Source organism: Mobula hypostoma, chromosome 15 (assembly GCF_963921235.1).
Source record: "Mobula hypostoma chromosome 15, sMobHyp1.1, whole genome shotgun sequence".
NCBI lineage: Eukaryota > Metazoa > Chordata > Chondrichthyes > Myliobatiformes > Myliobatidae > Mobula > Mobula hypostoma.
Window position 1 is genome coordinate 54,148,509 of NC_086111.1, and position 12,999 is coordinate 54,161,507.

Here is a 12,999-nt window from a genome sequence, read left to right on the forward strand (position 1 = left end):
TAGCCTCTAAAAAACACCCAGTAAGGTTATTGACCCCTTCCTGTTCCTAACTTCCATCCACAGAGACTCTGTACACAATCCTTCCATGTCTTCCTCCTTATCTATATCTGATGAACAGTGCCATAGCCCCACCTCTTTTGCCTGCCTCCCTGTTCTTTCTGAAACATCTAAAACCCGGCACTTGAAGTAACCATTCCTGTCCCTGAGCCATCCAAGTCTCTGTAACGGCCACCACATTATAGCTCCAAGTATTGATCCATGCTCTAAGCTCTTCCACTTTGTTCACAATACTCCTTGTGTTAAAATAGACACATCTCAAACCATCGGTCTGAGGGTGTCCCTTCTCTATCACCAGCCTATCCTCCCTCACACACTGTCTCCAGGCTTTCCCCTATTTGTGAGCCAACCGCCTTTTCCCCAGTCTCTTCAGTTCAGTTCCCACCCCGCAACAATTCTAGTTTAAACTTTCCCCAGTAGCCTTAGCAAACCTCCCCACCAGGATATTGGTCCCCCTGGGATTCAAGTGCAACCCGTCCTTTTTGTATAGGTCACACCTGCCCCAAAAGAGGTCCCAATGATCCAGAAATCTGCATCCCTGCCCCCTGCTCCAATCCCTCAGCATGCATTTATCCTCCACCTCATTCTATTCCTATACTCACTGTCACGTGGCACAGGCAGTAATCCCGAGATGACTATCTTTGTGGTCCTGCTTCTCAACTTCTTTCCTAACTCCCTGTAGTCTGTTTTCAGGACCTCTTCCCTTTTCCTACCTATGTTGTTGGTACCAGTATGCACCACGACCTCTGGCTGTTCTCTCTCCCACTGCAGAATATCGTGGATGCGATCTGAAACATCCCGGACCCTGGCACCTGGGAGGCAAACTACCAGTTTCTTTCCTGCGTCCACAGAATCGCCTGTCTGACCCCCTAACTATACAGTCCCCTATCACTACTGCCTTTCTCTTCCTTTTCCTACCCTTCAGAGCCACAGGGCTGGACTCTGTGCCAGAGGCACAGCCACTGTTGCTTCCCCCAGGTAGTCTGTCCCCCTCAACAGTACTCAAAAAGGAGTACTTATTGTCAAGGGTTACAGCCACAGGGGTACTCTCTAGTACCTGACTCTTCCCCTTCCCTCTCCTGACTGTTACACACTTGTCTGTCTCCCATGGCCCCGGTGTGACCACCTGCCTAAACTTCTTTCTATCACCTCCTCGCTCTCCCTGACCAGATATTGGTCATCGAGCTGCATCTCCAGTTCCCTAATGCAGTCCCTTAGGAGCTGCAGCTCGACACACCGGGTGCAGATATGGCTGTCCGGGAGGCTGGGAGACTCCAGGACTTCGCACATCTGACATCAAGCACAGAAAACCAGCCTCACACACATACTTCCTTTCCACGATTAACACAGATAAACCTACTTCACGTTGTTACCGCCTAAGCCCGTTGAGCCAAAGCCCTATCACTCTACTACCTCGCACTCCGCTGCCCGCTGGATATGGCGGTCTTCTTTTTAAACTTTTCCCTCTCTACTGGCTGACGTCACACGCCTGCGCAGTCTTGCCTCTCTTTTACCCTGAGTCGTAAAATGCCTTCGCTCCGGAAATCCTTAGCCGTTCCACTTGCAACCTTCTTGTTCCGAGTACATCCAAGGATGTGCTGAGGGAAGTTGCATGTGTTGCCACACATTTCAGTAACAACATAGCAAACCCACAATGCTTGGCGGAATAACACTGAGCACAGCAAGTGACAAGACAGCAGAACTAGCCCCCTTCCTTCCTCTCACCCTTCTACCCTAGTCACTCATGAACTGTTCATTATATCGTCATGAATACTAGGGTGCCCAAAATGTTGCCTGAAATATGTGTAGCTTCCTGTACCACATCACTGCATCTCTCTGATGTCCTCTGGGATGAACGTGTCACAGGTCTAATCCTCCTGTGAGACTTCTCTGGATTCAGAGGGACCATAGATCCACACATACCATGCATTTCCTCTGTCTGGCAGCTACCCACATTGATAGGCTGGCTGGATGCTCGGTAGAAAAGTCAGAGGCAATAAAATGCATGATCGGATCTCCTGGGGCACTGTAATGGAATTTGAGATTTGGGAAAAAGAGGTAAAGCCGTTACTGTCAGCGATAAAGTGAGAAAAAGTGATCATCAGAGGAAAGCTGAAGATTTCCTTGAGAACTGGGTTCAGCTCCAAAAGGATCAACCTTATTTAATAGGCATCTCCTTGTAGCAGGGCTTGCCGCTGACATGGAAATCATGATTGGCTAGTGGAAGAAGGGTTTCCTTTATGAGATTACTGAAGCACTTGTGTCTGAATGAATGTTTCACCATTTTCTTTCAGTTAGATTCTAGATTTGGGTAAGACTATCTCCATCAAGACGTGACTGATTTTGTCCACAGTAAATTCAATCTTTCAGGGTGAAGAAGTGTAAAGAGGAGACATTGTGAAACTGAACTAGATTTTAAATATCAGAGGAAAAAGCTCTACTTGCTGAATGTCATGAAGTGGTAAGAGGTGGTATAAAACCAAAGGAAATACAGGCTAAAATGTGAAACCTGGTTGAAATCTTGCCAAGAGAAATAAATGCTGTGATGAAAGAGATATAAAGAAGTGTGAAATGAAGCATGCAATGAATATCAAAGCAACATGAGCATTATGCAATGAATAAGGTAGTCAGGAACAATTTGAGAAAGGTATTGTAAATGAAAATGAGGAAAATGCAGAGAAGTTGAATAATTACTTTGCAACAATCTTCACAGGAAAGGAAAATGACATAGTTAGGAAATTAAGAGTGAATCAAATGAACCTCACCAAAAGTGGCACGTCAGCTGAATGGGGCATTTAAAGCAACTGGGTGAGAACACCGAAGATGTACCAACAATATTCTTCCATGTTTTCTTGTTCCAAAACTAATTTCTTTAAAAGCTATACAGTCACTATAATATTTAAGAAACCTGAAAGGGAATCCAAAGAATTATAGACCAGTTACCCTGCAATCTTTTGTTGGCAATTAGTACAGACCATAATTAAGAACAGCCACATAGAAAATTTTTAGTTGATCAGAAAAAGCTATCATGCATGTTGAATCTTACAGGAAGTTTTGAAAAGGTGGCTGAAGGAGATGATGAACAAAGTTAGTTCATTCTATTTATCTCGATTTGATTAAAGAAGAATGTTAACACTTGTGAGATAAAAAAATATGTATTTGATTGAATGGTAATAAAAATAGGAATAATGAAATGGTTTTCTAATCAGTAGTGTGCCACTAGTGAAATGAAGCATGCAAAGAAAATCAAAGCAACATCAAAATATTGCCAGTATGTAAGGAATAAGGTGGTCAGGAACAACGTGAGAAGGGTATTGTAAATGAAAATGAGGAAAATGCAGAGAAGTTCAATAATTACTTTGCAATAATCTTCACAGAAAAGGAAAACTATATCTTAAAGAAATTAAGAGTGAACCAAATGAACGTCACCAAAAATGGCATGTCAGCAGGATCAGGCATTTAAAGCAATTGGGTGAGAACACTGAAGGTGTACCAACAATATTCTTCCATGTTTTCTTGTTCCAAAAGTGATTTCTTTAAAAGTTATACACTCACTATACTATTTAAGAAATGTGAAAGGGAATCCAAAGAATTATAGACCAGTTACCCTGTTATCTCTTGTTGGCAATTAGTACAGACCATAATTAAGAACAGCCACATAGAACATTTTCAGTTGATCAGAAAAAGCTATCATGTTTCGGTGAAGGACAGAGCATGCATGATAAATCTTACAGGAAGTTTTGAAAAGGTGGCTCAAGGAGATGATGAACAAAGTTAGTTGATTTTACTTATTTTGATTTGATTAAAGAAGGAAGTTAATACTCATGAAATTAAAAAAAATACTTATTTGATTGAATGGTAAAAGAGACCAAAAACAGGAATAACAAGACAGTTTTCTGATTAATGGTCTATCACTGGTGGAAGAACCTGAGTGGGGGGGGGGGCAACCACATATCTAAGTGTTCTGATTAAAAACTTGATAGCACGATTAGCAGTGTAGATGGAAGCATAATGTTACAGAGAGGTACAGATGGATTAAATGCTTGGACAATGAAATTCAGTGTCAGCAAATATGAGTCAATCCATTTGGAACATAAAAATAGACAAATAGTAGTAACAGTGTAATTCAAAACAGACAAATTCTCAGACATATTAACTTGTCAACAGGTACAGGAAACAGATAGAAGCAAATTGAATGCTGGCCTTATCCAGAAGCAGGAATACATGGAGACAGAAGGAATGCTGAAGCTACAGAACAGCTTGGTTAAATCACTGTGAGCAGTTCTGACCGCCATATCTCAACGGCACAGCTTCATGAGTGTTGCAGCTTCTATTTATCAGGATGAAGCTTGGATCCCAAGGATACATTACTCCGGGGGTTCCCAACCTTTTATATGCCATGGACCAAAACCATTAAGCAAGGGGTCCATGGACCCCAGTTGGGAACCTCTGAATTACTCATACTAGGATGGTATAGACTGGAATATAAAATATTCTATAGTATGTTTCACCACTGTCAAGTGTCTATGATACTTCAAATTCCACAATCCCAATATTCTTCTGGCCAGCCACTAATCAGCCATCATTCTTAAAATCCATCTCATTAAGAACCTGCTGATCATGTCTTATTTAACCCCATGTTCTACTTATCAAATAACCCCCGTCACCTGCTCCCAGGGTACCTCGAAAATAGAGTAAAGATTTTTGTGTTTAAATTGATTCTTGCCTTTTCTAATTTTGATCTGCTTAGCTTTCCCCAGCTCTATTTCTGCCCTCTCCCTAGTCCCAAAGAACTCGCTATCTCTCTGACATAAGAAAACCATTTCCATCCCTCCTCGTCTTGATGCTAAAGAGCCTTCAGGTCATACAGGGTCACTTTTCTAGAATTCCTCCCATGAACATCTCTAACGTTCCAGCACCAACTTGAACTTGAAAATCAATCTTCTTGTCAAAGCCTGTCAACGTTTTGAAGTTCAATGCAATATTATTTTTTGTTGATAATTACGTTTCTGCTCCTTTTAGTTCTCAAAAAATAAAAATAATTTCAGAAATTATTATTCTGCAAGAGAGTTGAATTAGACTTTTATGGATATCAGGAGGCAAATGGTTTTTAAGCTATAATTTTACTCACGGTAAAGGATTACCAAAGTGAATTCAGGGAATTTGGGTATTTCCTTTAACCCATGGTAGTGCAGTGGTTCACACTATTATAGCTCAGGGAGTTCTGGAGTTCTGAGTTCAATTTGGGTGCCGTATTGCAAGGAGTTTGTATGTCCTTTCCATGGAATGCACGAATTTTCCCCGGTTTCCTCCCACAGTCCAAAGACGTACCCAGTGGGTTAATTGGTCATTGTAACTTCTCCCGTGATTAGGTTAGGGTTAATTGGGTTTGTCTGGGGTTGCATGGCATAGTGCGAAGGTTCAGAAGGATTAACTCCGCGCTATATCGCTAAATAAATAAATTCCTATTCTCTTTGGATGGAATGACATGATCAAGTGGAAATCATATCCTTTGTGAAATGAAACATAGATCAGTTTCCTTGGCAATATTACTGGGATTACCTACACTTTGCCAGCAATTAAACTTAATTCAGCCATGCAGTTCAGTAAATTACATGACTTTGAAAATGGGTTATTCAGGATAGATGAATACATTGATTTGATCAAAATGCAACAACTGGCTTCTAATCGAGGCAATTTATATTGAATGCTTCTGCATTATTATTTGAAAACTGATATGTGCAATAGTGAGGAATTAATTGAGGAATCTGATGAAAAATTAAGTAAAATTAAAGACTGCTTCAATTTTATTTTAAGTGTTCTTTTCATTAAATATGAAACCTGCTTATGGGATGGTATTTCAGTGGGAAATCTGATTATATAATTTCCAAATCAACACACAATGTGTGTTGGAAATAGGAAACACATGGATTTCCCGTCACGAGGTTATTTGCATGAAGACCAATTACTCCTGTTCAAACATGATTAAAAAATTTATTTTGTCTTTATTTTATTTGAGTGTCTATTTGAACATTGGATTATGGATGGGCAAGACCCTCCTTCTGTTTCCAATTCCAGTTTGGGCTGAAGTTTCAGAGCAGAGATCAAAAAACATTTAGCTATTTGACTATGTCAAATATTTTGATCTTTCTAAATTTAATATAACTGTTTATTTAAAAAAATATTTTTTAGTTTTTAGGAATGCTTCTATAAGGAACCAATTATTGAATTGAATTGAACCAATGGATTGAATTAAAAAAATGTAACATCTCTCAGTTGTTTCAAGAGTTTGCATATAGTTGTGGGAAATTAATCCCAAGTATAATTAAATCCATTCTTTTCCATGCCTGATGTTATGAACACATTATATTTTATTGCAAGCCTACAAACAATCCACAATCACTTAGATTATTTAAAATACTACTCGATCTTCCATGGTGTTGCTCAAAAAATAAACACATATTCAATACAATTTGGAATTCTGAAAAATTCTAAATAATTACTTTGGATTGGTCTTCTCAATAGAAGACAAGAAAACATCCCAATATTTATGGAAAATCAAGGGCCTACAGGGAGGGACAAAACAAAAAAAAGCCAGCCCTATTATTAAAAAAACCCAGGAAAATGAAGTTGTATGGATTAGTTGGCTTGCAATCTAGGATCTGATCAGGCTGCAGAGATGCAGAGATAGCAAGTGCACTAGTTGTAATCTACCAAAATTTCTTGGATTCTGGAGAGGTCTCAGAAGACCATAATTGTAGCTCCACTTTTCAAAGAAAGGACGAAAGAGAAAACATGAACTAAAGACCAATCATCCAAATATCTGTCATTGTGTAAGTGCTGGAATTCATTATTGTCGGAGCCTTGTGCTCTTCTCCATCTACATCGTATTCTGTGTTGTGCATTTATTATGTTTATTATGGTAGTTAGTTACATGGGTGGGGTGTGATGGAAACAAAGGGAATAAGTCGTGTATTCATGCTTTGTTCTGGGCGGTTTGGTTCTGGGGACTGCCGGGTGTCATATCTTTTGTTGTCTGCTTAATTTACATTTAATTGCATCACTTCGAGGTTGTTTGTTTTGCTAGTTGCTAATAAAGGATTGAATACATTTCTTCAACTTTGTGGAAAATTATAATTTGATTGATCGGAGGACAGGTCAGACAAGATAACTCCCTGTGTGGTCACTGGCAGTGGCATCGGTTTATTAGAATATCCGCTTCAATTATTAGGAGACAATATCAGGACATTGAGAATATCACAAGGCAACTAAGCAAATGATTTTATGAAAGGGAAATTGTGCCTGATAAATTTGCTGGACTATTTTGAGGACATAAAGAATAGAATGGACATACGGAAGCCAGTAGATGTAATATGTTGGAATTTCCAGAAGGCATTTGATAAGATACCACATAAAAGATTACTACACAATAATGCTTGTAATTGCAAGTAATATATTAGCACAGACAGAGCAACAGTAAACAGAAAAGGTGAGTCAGGAAAATGGGTGATTTTTGGACTGGCAATCAGCTTCAATGTGATACTGGGGAAAAATAGGAAATAATGGAATTACTTAGCAGATCAGGCTGCACCTGAGGGAAGAAAAACAGAGTTAGCATTTCAGGTCAAAGATCATTAATGTCCATGATCATGACCGTGACCCTATAACAGAGTTAGCATTTCAGGTCAAAGATGACAGATGTCCATGATCATAGACTGCAGATGCAAAGCGGATCACAGATGTGCATGGTCATGTCCATGACCATAGACTGCAGATGCAAAGCAGATCACAGATGTGCATGGTCATGTCCATGATCATAGCCTGCAGATGCAAAGCAACCTGATGGGCCAGATGGCCACTCTGTACTGTTCTTCAGTTTGAGTTATTGGATTGGTTAAGGGAGAAAAAGAGTTTAATTGCTTGAGTTTTTGTGGCAGGGTGGAGCTGAAATGACAGAAAAACAGATTCAATTGCTTTTATTATATTGCCGAATAATTCTTTTTAATCCACCTATACGCAAAAAAAATCTAAAAATGAATGTATGTAATATAGTATATAACATTGCTGTTTATTTAATCAATCAGCATTACATTTAGACATACTAATCACATCAATAACAGATAAAAAGATTAATTAGTGTATGGTAGCACAGGGTTAACATAGCACCACCTGAATCATGCCTAAAACAATGTCATTACCTTGACAACTTAGATATAAAATGACAAGACATTTGGAAATATTTTAATTAGGAATGTGAACTGCATACACCGTTTAATAATATTGTATTGGAAACATCTGAACAACTGTCAGAGTCTGTTACATTGCTCACAAAGATGTCCGTGCGCAGAAAGTTCAACATTAGATTATGATTATATAAAAATTCACATTAATACCACAATTCTAACCACAAAAAGGAAATAGCCAACATTTGTTTGATTTGCAAATGGGAACATATTGTGAATTTATTCTGAGTCACCAATTTCTGTCAAGTGTAGATAAACATTTGGGCATTTTTGGCCATGAATTTGTAACTAACTTGACTTTGAATGCAAAGTTGATTTGAATTGCTACAGCATCTGCAATATCAGGGAATGAATTATACTTAAGAATACCTTTTATAATTTTGATGATTTTACTGAGCAATTCATCCCCAGTTGGGAAAACTAATCACAACAGATAGCTGCAACAGCATGTTGTATCTTGACTCCTAAATCAATTGCAGCGTGTTCATGGAATAAATGAGGCTGTCACTTCTGTATAGTGCATTTTGTGCTACCAACTTGCCATCAATTTTTTTTCGTTTTTATCTGAGTGATTTACTTGCTGCTACAACACACACATACACACACACACACACACACACACACAGGGTCTTTTGAAGACCCTGACCTGCAGTTACACGCTGACTTCGGTTCTCTGGGGAAATGGGACCTGCTTGCTTGCAGAGCCTCACGACTGGCCGCTTTTCAATATGCCGAGGATGTGGCCTGGAAGACTAGCACGCTTTCAGGGTGCCAGATTTACGTGGCTCTGGAGGCGGGTGGATTTGAGATCGGTGATGCCGCCTGATGTGTCGTGGGAGTACATGGAAGATCAAAAGCAACGAGCTGGCTGCTGGCTGTGTGCTGAGAGACCCGAGTTCTTTGGGCACAGAGCTCGGAAAAAGTGACGCAACAGACTTCTAACACCATAAATTGGCTTGTTGTTTTTGTTATGCCTCCCCACTCGCTGTGAAATGGGGATATCTCTTTTTCCCTTATTAGGGAGAGAGAGAGAGAGCCTGTGGTACATCGAATTACTGGGTGAACGAGTAGTCCTAGGGGTACTGCAAGTCTGTGTCTTTAATGATGCTTCGCTGCATGTTTGAGTGCTTGGTGGAGGGTGCAAATGCTTTTTTGCTGGTGGGGGAGAGGGCTCGTCACTTTGTGCTACTTACGCATGGGGAGGAGCTGGGGGTGCTTTGGGGCTCTAACATATAATTGCTATTCATTCTTTAGGGATGTTTGCAAAGAAAAAGAATTTCAGTATGTATATCGTATACATTTCTCTGACATTAAATGTACCTATTGAAACACACACACATATATACAGGTTTCCCCCGCCATCCGAAGGTAGAGCGTTCTTATGAAATAGTTCGTAAGCTGGAATGTCATAAAGTGAAGAAGCAGTTACCATTTATTTATATGGGAAAATTTGTGAGCGTTCGCAGACCCAAAAATAACCTACCAAATCATGCCAAATAACACATAAAACTTAAAGTAACAGTAACATATAGTAAAAGCAGGAATGATATGACAAATACACAGCTTATATAAAGTAGAAATATTTTTCCACAATCATTGCCTGAACTGTTCTCCGTAGCGAAAATCTCAGGCAAGCGCCCTTGGCAAAAACAGGACGCAAGCACTCTCCAGTAACCTTTAAGCTATGAAGCTGCCAAATCATACCAAATAACACGTAAAAATACACAGCTGATATAAAGTAGAAATAATGTATGTACAGTGTAGTATCACTTACCGGAATTTGGAAAGCGCAGAGCACACTGATGATGGTGTGTTAGACTTGTCGGAGTTTGGGTGGTGCAGTGGCCCCCACCCTCCAGGTCCCCGAGTGATACATTGCTGTGAAGCATGCAGTGGTCCAGCGGTGGCCAGGACGCATCCAGCACACCTTTAAGAAAAAAGCCGAAATAAACATGCTAATTAATTAGGTGCTGCCAGCACATAATTGTCGGCCCAGATCAGTGCCGATTGCCCATTGTGTTGCCTCTGATCTCAGCCGACAATTACGTGTCGGGCGGCACCTAATTAATTAGCATGTTTATTTTGGCTTTTTTCTTAAAGATGTGCTGTGTGTCTCCCGGCTACTGCTGCATTCTCCACGAATCGGTATCTGTCTGCGGCCTGCATGTTAGGGTGGTGGGACACTGGGGTGTCATCTCATCATCTGTTTCCATTAGAGCAGGCAGCTCACCTTCTCCTATGACTGCCCGCCTCTATGATGAAGGTCGAGGTTCGTTGTCTGCTGTGGCTGATGTGGAAGGCTTGCTTGACTGCTGAGCCTCGCGCATTTTTAGATCATACAGTTCTTTGTAAGCACTTAAACCATCCTGCAAATATCCCCTAAACCAACGTACTCTTTCAAAATTAAAGTCGTACTTTATCATTACTCATTCGGTTTCGATTGTTATTCTTTCCTCTTCCAGTTGCATCAGCTCCTCATCTATCAGTTCTTGGTCATGGGATGCCAAAACCTCTTTAACATCATCTTCATCTTCGTCAACTTCTACAAGCCAAACTCACTTAGTCCTTACTTCGTTCACCACAATCAAAACGCTCAATTATGTCTAGTTTTACGCTAAGTGTAACACCCTTACGAGCTCTTTCAGGCTTTTCCAATACCATAGAACTCATCTCGCAAACGGCTGCTTACAGGCACGTGTTTAAGCAATGCCGGCGAAAATGCCGTTCCGAATCCGGGGGACAGCGGCTGCTCGGGGCGCGCGCTGCTTTTTTCATAACAGTGAAAACACCTTCTGTTAGCGAAAACAGGGTACTAATATAGGTCTTTTGTAACAGTGAGGTTTCGTAAAGCGAACGTTCGAAAAACGGGGAACACCTGTGTAGCTAGGGTGCCTAAGACTTTTGCACAATACTGTAGTAATTGCGTCCTGCTGCCACAAAAAAATATTCATGACATATGCGAGTGATGTTAAACCTGATACTGATATGGGTCTCTATTCTGGACTGAGAGTAGGAAGGGGACAGGGAGGGGAATCATGGTTGGGAAAAGGGGAAGGGTGAGGGGAGGGAGCGGGAAGCACCAGAGAGACCATTCGTAATGATCAATAAACCAATTGTTTGGAATCAAATGACCGTGCCTGGTGTCTTCGGGCTTGGTGTGTCTGCACCCATGCCACCTTGCTCGCCTAGCACCCCTTCTCTGCCACCTGACCCACACCCCTCACGCAACACTCCACCCTTGCCATTCCCAACATCCTTTGTAAATCCCGCCAGATTTATAAACTCGCTATTCGGTCCATGTTGCCAAATATAGTACTGTGTAAAAGTCTTTGGCCTATATGTGGCTAAGACTTTTGCACAGCACTCTATATGTTTATAAACAGATCTGAGAACTTAAAGTTTTTTGAGCTCTTGCTTATAAATACAAAAGAGGTGGTGAAATTAATCTAATCTCCTTGATGGGAGACATGCACTTAAGATAGTTCAATTCAGTCAGCACCCATTTTGATTTGTACTTTATTTTTAGGTGGCCAAGATTCCTTCCTGATTAAAGCTAGTCGATGCAAATTTGGATCTTAAGATATCATTCAGACCCAGTGAAAAGTTTAAAAATGCAGGGCACTTGTATTCTACTGCACAGTTTTGAGCTGAGCAAAGCCACTTGGCCAACAAGCTAAAAGGAGGTCCCACCTATCTTTAAAATAGTCCTTCTCAAAGTCATGACATGTATCCAGCCAATCACCTATCAGGCACAAGATCTGGGGCAACAGATTCAGAAATAATTATGACTCTTCAACTATCAGGCTCCAGAACTAGGGTAGATTACTTCACTCATCTCAACACTGGACTGATTCCACAACCAGGAATTGGTCCTACTTAAGGCTCTGCAACTTATCTTCTTAATATTATTTATTACTTTTTTTCGTATTGCACAACTTTTACACATTAGTTGTTTGTCACTCTTTGTGTGGTTTTATTTCATTGATTCTATTGTATTTCTTTGCATCTTCTGTGAATCTCCACCAGAAAATGAATCTCAGGGTAGTGTGGGTGACGTACGGTATGTAAACATAGAACATAGAATAGTACAGCACAGTACAGGCCCTTTGGCCCACAATGCTGTGCCAACCCTCAAACCCTGCCTCCTATATAAGCCCCCACCTTAAATTCCTCCATATACCTGTCTAGTAGTCTCTTAAACTTCACTAGTGTATCTGCCTCCACCACTGCCTCAGGCAGTGCATTCCATACACCAACCACTCTGAGTAAAAAACCTTCCTCTAATATCCCCCTTGAACTTCCCATCCCTTACCTTAAAGCCATGTCCTCTTGTATTGAGCAGTGGTGCCCTGGGATAAAGGTGCTGGCTATCCACTCTATCTATTCCTCTTATTATCTTGTATACCTCTATCATGTCTCCTCTCATCCTCCTTCTCTCCAAAGAGTAAAGCCCTAGCTCCCTTAATCTCTGATCATAATCCATACTCTCTAAACCAGGCAGCATCCTGGTAAATCTCCTCTGTACCCTTTCCAATGCTTCCACATCCTTCCTATAGTGACGCGACCAGAACTGGACACAGTACTCCAAGTGTGGCCTAACCAGAGTTTTATACAGCTGCATCATTACATCGTGACTCTTAAACTCTATCCCTCAACTTATGAAAGCTAACACCCCATAAGCTTTCTTAACTACCCTATC

General features: G+C 40.6%; 1 protein-coding gene across 8 annotated transcripts in view; it reads right to left on the reverse strand.

Moving 5' to 3' along the window:
• The window catches only part of cacna2d3a (calcium channel, voltage-dependent, alpha 2/delta subunit 3a), an 892,602-nt gene that overhangs the window by 124,300 nt on the left and 755,303 nt on the right, over window positions 1-12,999 (reverse strand). The gene's annotated exons all lie outside the window — the stretch shown is intronic.